Here is an 11,311-nt window from a genome sequence, read left to right on the forward strand (position 1 = left end):
AAATACAATATGCTAAGAATAAATAAATGAATGAATAAATGAATGAATGGAAAAACAAGCGTCTTACTCTCCAGCAGCCTAAAATTTAGCAAGTGACAGTGAAACAGTGTGCTGCCTGTTTATGGAGAGCAGGCAGAGAAGAAGCTTTGTGACCCTGAGCCGGCCCCGAGGACAAATGGTCAGAGCTGGATGGGAAAGGGTAGAAGGACACCCCCAGTAGAATTGGCAACAGAAACAAAATCAGAAGCGTGACTGGTCGTGTGAGGATTGTGTAGGATATGATTGGCAGAATGCAGGCTGGTTGGGATGGATTGTGAGGGGCCTTGAACACCATGCTAAAGAGGCTAGAGGAGTCACATGAAGGCTCCGATGGACTGAGGCAAATCCATTGCTGTGCCTGGACAACTCAGTGCCTGTGTCCTTCCAGGCTATCGGGATCCTTTTTGGTCTTTGCTTCAGGCTTTGTCTCCCCATGTTTCAGGACTCTTGATTTGTTTTCTTTCCAAACCCATCATATCCTGTTCTTCCACATCATTTCTGACTACCACTTCTAAAAACATGCCCTCCCATCTCTTTGTTAAGCAAGATGGGGAGCTCAGGCCACATCAGTAGCAGCAAGACCTTGAGCTGAATGAGCAGCTAATATCAGTCCTACCACGGAGACGCCATTATCCCTTGGACAGCAGGTGAATGTACCCACACCTTGGGCACTTCTCCTCTTCTGACCAGTGCCGAAATGAAGAGATAGCATCACCGTTTTGTGTGCCCTATATCCTTGTTTTCTCTTATAGTTCTGCTCCATCTGTGTGGCCACTTTCAACAGGACTAGATACAAATACTTTATTTTGACATGATCTTTTAGAAATCAAAGAGAAATCTAACAGATTCACTTAACTCAATTTCTAGAAAATCTGCCTCTGAATCACACAGCTGATTTACATATGGTAAGTAAAACAGGAATTAGCAAATATTTTCTGAACTTGTAAAATGTTTTTAAGACACTCTGATGAGTCATTGTTTAATCCTTTCTCCATAAATAGGATGAAAGATCTTTGCCATGTTTTCTCTTAAGTAAATATATTTTAAAACTGTGCCTACATAGTGTTCCAGTTTTCTTTTCAGCTGCCACTATGAATGGACATAGCAGCTGGAATGAAGCATAACACATCACACCTCAACTTTGAATTTCCTGCCTTTTGTTTTCTTGAATCATAGCCTTGATGTTGTTTAAATAGTGCTCTGTATATTTAATTTCCCTTTTCTCTTCACAAAGACCAAACAATTTTTTAAAATCACCCCATCTTTCACAGTGGGTTATAAAAGTGTTCTTGAGCTGAAATTGAACTGGTCTCTTATTTAAACATATAAATATATATTTAGGCATTTTAGTCCAATGTCATTTATTTTATTGATTGACTGCTTGGGCAGATATGTATTTGTGCACACTTTATCCATGTCATGTGCTTTGCATTTAAAGATAACACTGCTAATAGTTACTGTTAATTGTATGCACAGATGGTTGGGCAAAAGAACAGACATCTTCCAAGGTACATGTACACAAAGTCTGTTCTCTGCTGTTTGCAAACTGTGTTGCTTGTGACTCTCTCTCTTCACCTCAGGTCTTCCCCCAAAGAATCAAAGATATATGGCATTAGAAGGACATTTAAATATTATTAAATAAAACTACCCAAATAAAGCAGGCACCCACCATTCTGCAGCCTGCATTTGTAACTTTTAGCAGTAAGACAGTCAGCACTTCAAAAAGGTAGCCCATTTCACTGTCACCCATCTCTAAGTACTAGAAAATTCTTCCTTTTATCGAGCCAAGGTTTTCCCTCATGTAACCTCCACCTAGCTGTAATGCCCTTTAGACCCACACAGAATAAGCCCGGGGAAATCTTTCAAAGACAGCTCTTATATCTTCCCCTGTGTTTTTTCCAAATGGAAATTTCCAATTTCTTTCAGCGGTTCCTCACTAACATGGTAACTGCTTGTCAGCACACATCAATTTGTCAACTTTTCTCTTTCAGGCAGATCTTGAAACTCCTCATGTGGCCTGACTAGTATGGTATGACAGAGGCTCCCACACCTTCCCCTTTATCTTCCTTCCAATAAAATGGTCTTACTAGTGACTTGCCAACTTTGGCAACCAACTTGCTTTCTTTCCGTATAATTAACTTACCCTTCAAAGTTTTACATTTTTTTAAATAACCAGTTAAGTCATATCTATTCTGTCTACTTGTTTATTTGACCATTAGGACTAAAATGTAGGACTCTGCTTTCAAGTCCTATCTTGTTTCATTCTTCCTATTCATTGTTCCAGAATTGTTTTTTGTTTGTTTGGTTTGGTTTGGTTTGTTTTTTTGCCAATTCTGTCAACAAACATAATAGTTCTCTCTTCAAGCTTGGTTTACCCTGAAAAGTTGACAAAAATATCATTTGTCTTCATTTAAGCCATTGATGAAAACATTGCATGGGATAGGCTCAATATGGAATTTCTTGATATGCCATTAAAGACTCCTCCTCCACAATTTTATATAAATTTATTAATCAACAACACCTAGTTAATTGTCCTTCAGTCAGCAATCTTTGGTCTAATTTCTGTCCTGTTTAAAAAGATACCATGAGAAACGGTCAAATGTCTTACTCAAACTATGCTATGTGTGAACAGCTCTTTTCCTGGCCTATAATTTAATAACCCAACCAAAAGTGCATTAGATGCCCTTCCTAAATGCTTCAGTAGCAAACTAAACTATGCTCATGCATGTTACAACAATTAATATGTTGCATTGTAATCACTTATTTATACATATTTTTGTCCCAGTTAGATTGTAGGCTCTTTAATGGCAGGGACTCTTTTTATTCAGCATTGATCCCTGGTACTTACTGGTGGAGCCTGGCAGATGATGGGTACTCAATAGATATGGATTAAATTATTGAATAAGTGAAGAGCGGCATGATGGAATATAATAGAAGCAGTTTGGAGGACATGTTGGGATGAGGTATGTGTGGGTGAGTGCAGTAAATTTCCACATTAGTAGATTTTATGTACAGGTTAGGAATTCAAGAGAAAGACAAAATAGATTTTTGAATAATCAGGGCAATAAGTGAAATCAAAGCCAAGGCCAAATGCATGGGGTTGCTTAAGGGGAGAGGGTGTGGGGTGAGAAGGAAAAGGAAGCAATATGGTGCCATTGTGCCATCAAGACCCTGGGGCTCTAAAGTCAAGTCACCTGAATACAAGTTCTCCCACTTTCTTAGACAAGTAATAACCTCATGGACTTTATTTTCCTTGCCTGTATGAGAGGGATGCAATAATAATTACCACATCATATGCTCAGTGAGTGGTATAAAAGATGATCAGAGAGGTGGAAGAAGAATTAAGGAAGCATTTTGTCATATAATCTAAAAGAGAAAGAGTTTTGAGAAGAAAATGCTCATCAGCAATCCAAAAGGCACATCAGTAACCTATTTTGGGGAAAAACTTCTCTCCAGATGTAGCAGAAGAAGCCAGATTTTAGTGGCCAGAGGAAAGGCAAGGAGGTGAGCAAGTGGAGACAGCATGTACTGATGTTTCTCACAAACGTTAAATGTGGAGGGAAGGAGAGAGGACAAAGGCTAGACAGGGAAGGAAATCAAGGAATTTCTTTGCTTGTTTTGTAGAATAGACTTGACTTGACATGGTTACAGGCTGGAGAAGAAGAATCTGGAATTACAGAAGAAAAAGAAGAGACCTAAGTAAGAAAAGTACCTAAGAACAGATGGGAAGTAGAAGGGGGCTCAAAAGGAAAAAAGGGGGACCTCTGTTCCTCAGCAGTCTGTCCTATCCTTGAAGACAGAGGACGTATGATATCAATCTTTGCACAGCAGGTGGATAATAAATGTTGAGACCATTTTCTAGGGTGGGAAAAAAAAGAAGGAAAGATGGTGTGAATAGAAGTTGGTAAGTGAGGAACAGCAAGTGGATGAGTTCTCTATTTTCTGTGACATAGGCAATGATGCCATCTTCTCAGAGGGAACAGTTGAGGGTTGAGTAAGGAGCTTGAAGGGAGCAGCTGAAGGTGAATCTAGAGGGAAAAGGCCAGAATCAGTATGAGGATAATTGGTGGAAGCAAGACAGGAACTTCTTGTTCAAAACTCAACATGTATTTATTGAGCAATAACTATGTTCCAGACACTGTTCCAAGTGCTGAACATATAGCAGAGGACAAAATAGACATTCTCCCCTCTTTCACAAAGCTTATATTTTAGGGGAAGAGACAATAAGTAAACAAATATGGGCAATTTTGATAACAAGTGTTATGAAAGAAATTAGCAGGGTGATTTGGTAGATTTGAGTAGAAGGTGGAAGAGAATACTATTTGGATATAGAATGGTCAAGGAAACCTTCACTGAAAAAGTCACATTTGAGTTAAATCCTGGAGCTAGGGGGAGGGCAGTGGTATTCTGATTAACTGACTCTCAAAAAAGGAAAAAAAGATAAATAAGCCCTAACTTGTATTTTGATTTTCAGGGTGTAAATACACCGAGCCAATTTCCAGATGCCAACATGATGTCACTGAATTCAGAGTTGGGAGGAAAGGTGTACAGGTGGCTCCGGCAAGCCGGGGGAGGAGGGGAGGGCACTTCCAGCACACCACTGGAAGAATGTTCTGGAAGGAAGAAGAGTATGTAGAAAGACATTGTAACAGGAAGGAGCTCGGGGTGACTAGGGACAGCAACTGAGGCGGAAGGAGTGTGGGAAGTCAGAGAGGTTGGCAAATGCCAGAGTTTCCATGTAAGGAGTTGGATCTCATTCTAAATGAAGTGGGACAAGATATGATTTACATTGTAAAATGATCACTCCTGTTGTTATGTGGGGAATGAATTTGAACAGGGATAAGAATAGAAGCAGGTAGCCAGTTAAGAGTTATTTGAAGTTGTTCAAGCAAGAATGAGGATGAGAGCTACAGAAATGAAAGAAGTGGATATATTTGGGAATATATTTTTGAGGCAGAAAATAGGACTTACTGGTAGAATGGATGTGACAATTCAGGGAAGGAAGCACTCAGAATGATTCCTAGATTATCATCTTGACCAACCAAACCATCAGGTTTCCAATGCCATTTGCCAAAATGGGGAAAGGGTTGGGGGGAAACTAGATCTGAGTTTGGGAAGTTTACTTGAGGTGTATAGTAGGTGTCCATGTGAAAATGTCAAGTAAACATTGGATATAAGAATCTGGAACTGAGGGGAAGACTGGGAACGGAGATATAAATTTGCATGTCATCTGCATCAGATGGCAGTTGAACAATGTGACTGGTTGGGATTACATCAAGAGAGCAGATTGATAGAGAAGAGATTTACCCCTGAAGAACTCAAGCATTCAGATACCAGCTAGAAAAGGAGAATTCAGCAAAGGACACCAGACAAAGTGGTCAATTAAGTCATAGAGAAACAGATCATTGTGTCATCACAGAAGGCTGGAGGAAAAAGTATTTCAAGAAGGAGGAAGAAGTCAACTGCACTGAATCTGCTGAAAGGTCAAAGAACATGGAAACAGTGCCCACAGGATGCAGCAACATGGAGGTCATGGGTAGCCTTCAGGAGAGATGTTTCAGGCCCTGGTGATGCAGAATGAATCAGGGTGACACCCCCAACTTTGACATGGCAAAGCAGAAACTTGCTTAGCCTGCCCCATCCCAGAGTTAGTCTCCCCTCTGGGAAAACTGGTGTGATACACTGGGGAAGAAGTAGGTGGAGGCTAACAGTGTCAGTCCACCCTCTGAAGAGCTGTGTGATTCTAATAAGCCAGATAACCTCTCTGGACTTCCATCTTCTTGTCATTAAAATTAGAGGCTCTGAAATTCTTTTTATTCATTTACTTATTCAGCCAATAAATATTAAGCAGCTATTCTGTGCTAGATCCTGAGTAAGAAAAAGACCATGTGATGCCCTTGAATAATTGTCTCTAACTCATACACTTACTTTTTTGTGTTTATATGTGACTTACCTCCCCAGCAAGATGGCAGAGTCCTTCCTTGGGGCTGTTTCCTTTTCATCTTGGCCACAGGGCCTAACAATGCCTGGAAAATACCATGCACTTAATATTGGGGTCACGAATATGTTGTTGTCCCATTACAAATTATATTCATCATTTTCTGATTCATGAACAAATCTTGACTCTGCCATTCATTGCTTGGGCAAGTTACTTAACCTCTCTGTGCTCCTGTTTCCTTAACTAAAATGTTGGCCATAATAGTATTTATATAATAATGTGAAAATTAAAATGGATGCCTGGCATGTATTAAGCTATTATTTTTTTAAGATTTGATAACTTTGTTTTAACACATTTGATTTACTTTATAATCCTATATATTTTGTTATACATTTTTTTAATTTAAATTCAATTAATTAACATATAATGTATTATTGGTTCCTGAGGTATGGATCAGTGATTCATCAGTCTTATATAATACCCAGTGCTCATTATGTCATGTGCCCTCCTTAATGTCTATCACCCAGTTACCCCATCCCCCCACTTCCCTCCCCTCCAGCAACCCTCAGTTTGTTTCCTATGATTAAGAGTCTTTTGGGGCGCCTGGGTTGCTCAGTCAGTTAAGCGGCTGCCTTCAGCTCTGGTCATGATCCCGGAGTCCCGGGATCTAGTCCCGCATTCGGCTCCTTGCTCAGCGGGGAGCCTGTTTCTCCCCTGCCTGCTGTTCCCCCTGTTTGTGCTTGCTCTCTGTCTCTCTCTCTCTTGCTCCCTCTGTGTCCAATAAGTAAATAAAATCTTTAAAAAAAAAAAAGAGTCTCTTATGGTTTATCTCCCTCTCTGATTCTATCTTGTTTTATTTTTTCCTCTCTTCCCCTGTGATCCTCTGTTTTGTTTCTTAAATTTTACATATAAGTGATAGCATATTATTATTAATAATATGTGCTCCAGGTAGTAAATCCATAAAAATCAGATGAAGAAGTGAATTAAATTACTCATCACTTCACAGCTAGAGATAAGCACCACTTTGGTGTATGTCTTTTCCTTGCATGATGCAAAGAATTATCTCCTGACTCACATGGCTCAGATGGCAGTTGTATATAATGGTGCTTTTAACTGGAAATAGTGTGTAGAGTTCTTGATATTATGCCTTTTACTTTCCCTTCATGCAAAATAGGGTGAAATTATGTTCATACTATTATGCTTTAATGAAATATATATAATAAAAGCTACAAATTATTTGAGTCTTTGCAGTTTGAATCCTAAGCATTATATATATATTTATTTATTATTATTATTATTATTATAACTTGCCACAACAACACTTTCTGGCGGTTATAATACCCATTTTATTGATGAGGAAAATGAGGGTCAGACAACATGACATTATCCTTGTTCAACAATAACCCGTTCTACTCTCTTTCTGGGCACGTGTGAGTGACTATTCTCTGCCATATTGATATCAGTTGTGGCCATATGAAATGTGGCCAGTGAAATGTGACTGGTACGTGTTACTTCTGGATGGAATGTTTAATTGCGGGTGTTTAACTCTCTACCAGTCTTCCCTCCACCACGGTGATCATGGAAATCAGCATAGACGTGGAAAGTTAATGCTGAGCCATCATGAGAACAGCTGTGCTGGAGAGTTGCCAGCCCTGGATCAGACTTTGCTTGAGCAAGAAATAAACCTTTCTTGTTTTAAGTCACTGACATTTTGAGATTGCTTGTTACCACAGCATAGTTTGACTTATCCTGACTTACGTAGAGCACTGAAGAGACTCCCCACGGTCACAGAGCTTGATACAGACTCAGATCTGAATGCCCCAAAGCCTGTGTTGACTAGCTTATCTAAAATGAGTCAAACAGAGATTTTGTAAAAAATGGGGCCTAGAACCTACTGTAATAGTCACTGTTACCAACTTTCTTATTTCACCTTGAATACGGCAATGATGGCCTCATCTTTGACGTTGTATGGCATTTCTCCAGATCTGCACATTTTGGGGGGGGAAAAAACAGAATAACCTTGCCATTTATGGTGGGATGTGTGTTTTTGACATTGTGGAAGAATAAGGAAAAGTCACATTACACTTGTGTGGCAAAGCTTGAAAGGGGAGTATCTAAATTAAATATTATTAATAAAAAAAAACGTTTACCCAGCAAGGAGTTTCAATACTAAATCCTTCAGAAGAAACTTAAGGTGATAAAATTGGTAATTCAAGCTGCTGGATAAAGGTTTTAAGGACAGAAATTGCTGAGTACTCGCCAGACTGAGTAGTCAAAAGAGGAGAAACAGGCTGAATACAGAAACAGTCATGGTTTTCAGACTATGATGGTCACCACAGTATGAAGCCTTATATTATATGAAGAACTATGACAGGAATGCCATAATTGGTGGAAAGAGTTCTACTCTCCTCGAATCTGATTGCTGGGAGATAACTATCAAAAACTGAGGCAGAAACCATGTGATTAGCTTTTGTTGATATCATCCTTCATGGTGGAGGATATATTCAAATTTAATGTGGACCCTAAATTATTCAAAGCAATTAAAGATAGCATCTCCTTAGTGTCTCTAACCCATCAGCACACCCTGTTCAAATTAGGCATTTCTTAAAATCAGAACACTAATAACGAGGAAAAGGCATTTCTTTCTTGTTCAGTAGACAAAGAAGGAAACGGCTTCAACTGCATACGTCCCTACTCTCCCAGCCCTGATCCCAGGACAGGATATTATCATGGTCCAGGCACTTTCCCCTTAGGGATGGACGTGAAGGATGACAAATGAGGTGTTAATGGCTCCTTTGGACTAAAGTTCAGATGCATGTGGGTCTTTGCCAAGACTCTGGTCTAGGGAGACCCAAAGGAATAGGCTTGGGTCTTGGTGTATCATCTAAACAGAATGGATATAACACCAACTGCAGGAATCCAGGCTGTGACGAGGATCTGGCATCTTCTAGTGCTCCTTACCCGCTCCATTCATGAGAAACAGGCCTATTCCTCACAGGTCATTTCCACCATGGCTATTACAACAGAATGAGGCTTCACCAGCACTGGCTTGATTGCTTTATCTGATATAAGACATTTATATTCAAGAATTAAACCATTGGTGTTGTTAAGTTGTGCAGAGCATTATAAGGCTGCCTGCAACCTCCTGACTTTCCTTTTACTGACACACACTCAAATGGTAAACCTAAGCATACTCAAAATAATGTTCATTCCACTTTTACTCAGTGTGAGATAATTGTAATATTGCTTAAGAAATTCCTCATAATGAAGATGTTTTCACCTTCTTGATGGAATCTCCTTTTGTTAGTATTGCAGGTAAAAATATTTTGTTCGCTCATCAGCCCTTCGTACGGGTGTAAAGAGAGCTCTATGTACCAGAGGCCTCTGTACAATTCCCTAGCTAGGTGGCCAAAAGCATAGCTTTCGTTTCCAGGGACACAGAGCATGTCACTAACTTGCAGCTTGGTAATGGTCAATCTCCCCAGCTAAAAACCAGAACTTGTCTGCAGTCAGAGTGCATCTGTTTTCCAATCTCTCTCAGCACTTCTCTGCTTACTAAAGGAATATCTCAATTTCTATGCTGTCAGGAAGTATAAAAAGAATCCACATTTATTCAGCAAACATTATTAAACACCTTGTGCTAGATAGTAGGGACCCAAACTCAAACCACATTTCCTCCCAAATATGTCATCTTAGAGCAAGCAAGTGGGGTTGGACAGAACCTGGTTGAATTTTGGCTCTCCTTTTCACTAGCTTCGTGACTTTGTGCTAGAAACTTAACTTCCCTAAGCTTTTGTTCTCTCATCCATAAATATGGACAATGAGAGTCAATTTCACAGGGTCATGTAAATATTTAATGATTGATATAGTGAGTTACAACACCGGCTGGCCCATAAGATCTCAGTGAATGCTTATTCTTCTTACTATTATTATCATCATCTTCTGGGGAAGTTGAGGATGAATGAAGTAACCTAGAGCTAGACCTTAAACTATGTTGACCTGAAGCCATGCTATATCCTGCTTTTTCCTAAAAGTTAGATGTTTTCTGTCTCTCCATTTTGCTGCCCAATGGTGGCTGTTTCATCTTAAACCTGGTTCACATCATAGTATAGGATGGCTCTTGTAGAAGTCACAGCTACATGCTTCCTGGTTCCCATCCACTTGGACAACAAGATTGACCTTAGGTGTCTTTCATTTAAGAGCAAGAAGCAGCTTTCCCAGAAAACCTCTTCTGGCATCACTTTGGTCAGAACTGGGTTACATGGTTATTGAGCCAGTCTCCTGGAAGGGGGATAGAAAGAAATGTCCTTAGAGTTTGGGGTTCCCTGGGTTTTTTCAGAGCATTTCCTTTCTTCATTACTTACTCACTTATTTTATTATATTCTTTAAACCGTTAGGATTGGAGGACTTAAACATGTTTATTTATGGTTCATGCTATGATGGCCAATTGATTATAACAGAGAATGATGGTAAACGTGATAGTATAAAGCTTCCAAGAATACCGGATGGGATGGGAATCAAAGCACATATGGAGGCGGATTGGCCCAGGTAGGTGAGGGAGCCCTCCTTTATTAAAACAGGAGACAAGGAGGAGCAGATGGCCCAGTCTGGGCAGGTGACGCCAGCTACTTTTGTTCCCTTCAGCAGTCTGAATGGAGCCACCCACTGCACACTCCCAGCCACATTTACTGCCACAGGGACAAGCTTCCTGCTTTCTGGGCTGCTGCCAAGCCCTGCCAGAAGAAACCATTGAAAAGTGTGCCTGTACCCAGAGGGCCAGCCTTTCTAATTGGGTTTTTCCTATCAAGGTTTGACATGGTGGAACATTCTCTAAGAGGTGTATTTAGTTTCCTCCTTGGATAATGTCTTCTCCTCCAGTCACTGCCACCTCATGGCAAGCCCTGGCACTGCTTTGGACCAAGTGGCCTAGAGGTTCAGGCACAGGCTTGTGGGGAAGATTTGCTAAGAAAGCCAGGAATGCACTCTCCTTACTTATCAAAGTTCTAATCAGGAAAGCTAACTCTCCCAAGATATTTATTAATTACAAAGGGAAAAACAGTAACTTTACAGTAGAAACACATGGTAGACACCACATAACCAATTGATTAAGGTTAATATCACTAGTAATAAACCATATTGACTTCAGGTCAATTGACTTCCTGACACATCAATTCTGTGGTATTCATGCTAAAAATGCCATAGTCTTATCATGAGAAACATCAGACCAACTCAAATCAAGAAACATCCTACAAAAAACTAACCAGTGCTCTTCAGAAGAGTCGAAGTTGTTCAAATGTCCTTCAACGGGTGAGGGCTTAAATAAACTGGGGCACA

Source organism: Callorhinus ursinus, unplaced genomic scaffold (genome assembly GCF_003265705.2).
Source record: "Callorhinus ursinus isolate GAN/ISIS: 27379988/994484 unplaced genomic scaffold, GSC_fseal_2.0 scaffold9, whole genome shotgun sequence".
NCBI classification, from domain to species: Eukaryota; Metazoa; Chordata; class Mammalia; order Carnivora; family Otariidae; genus Callorhinus; species Callorhinus ursinus.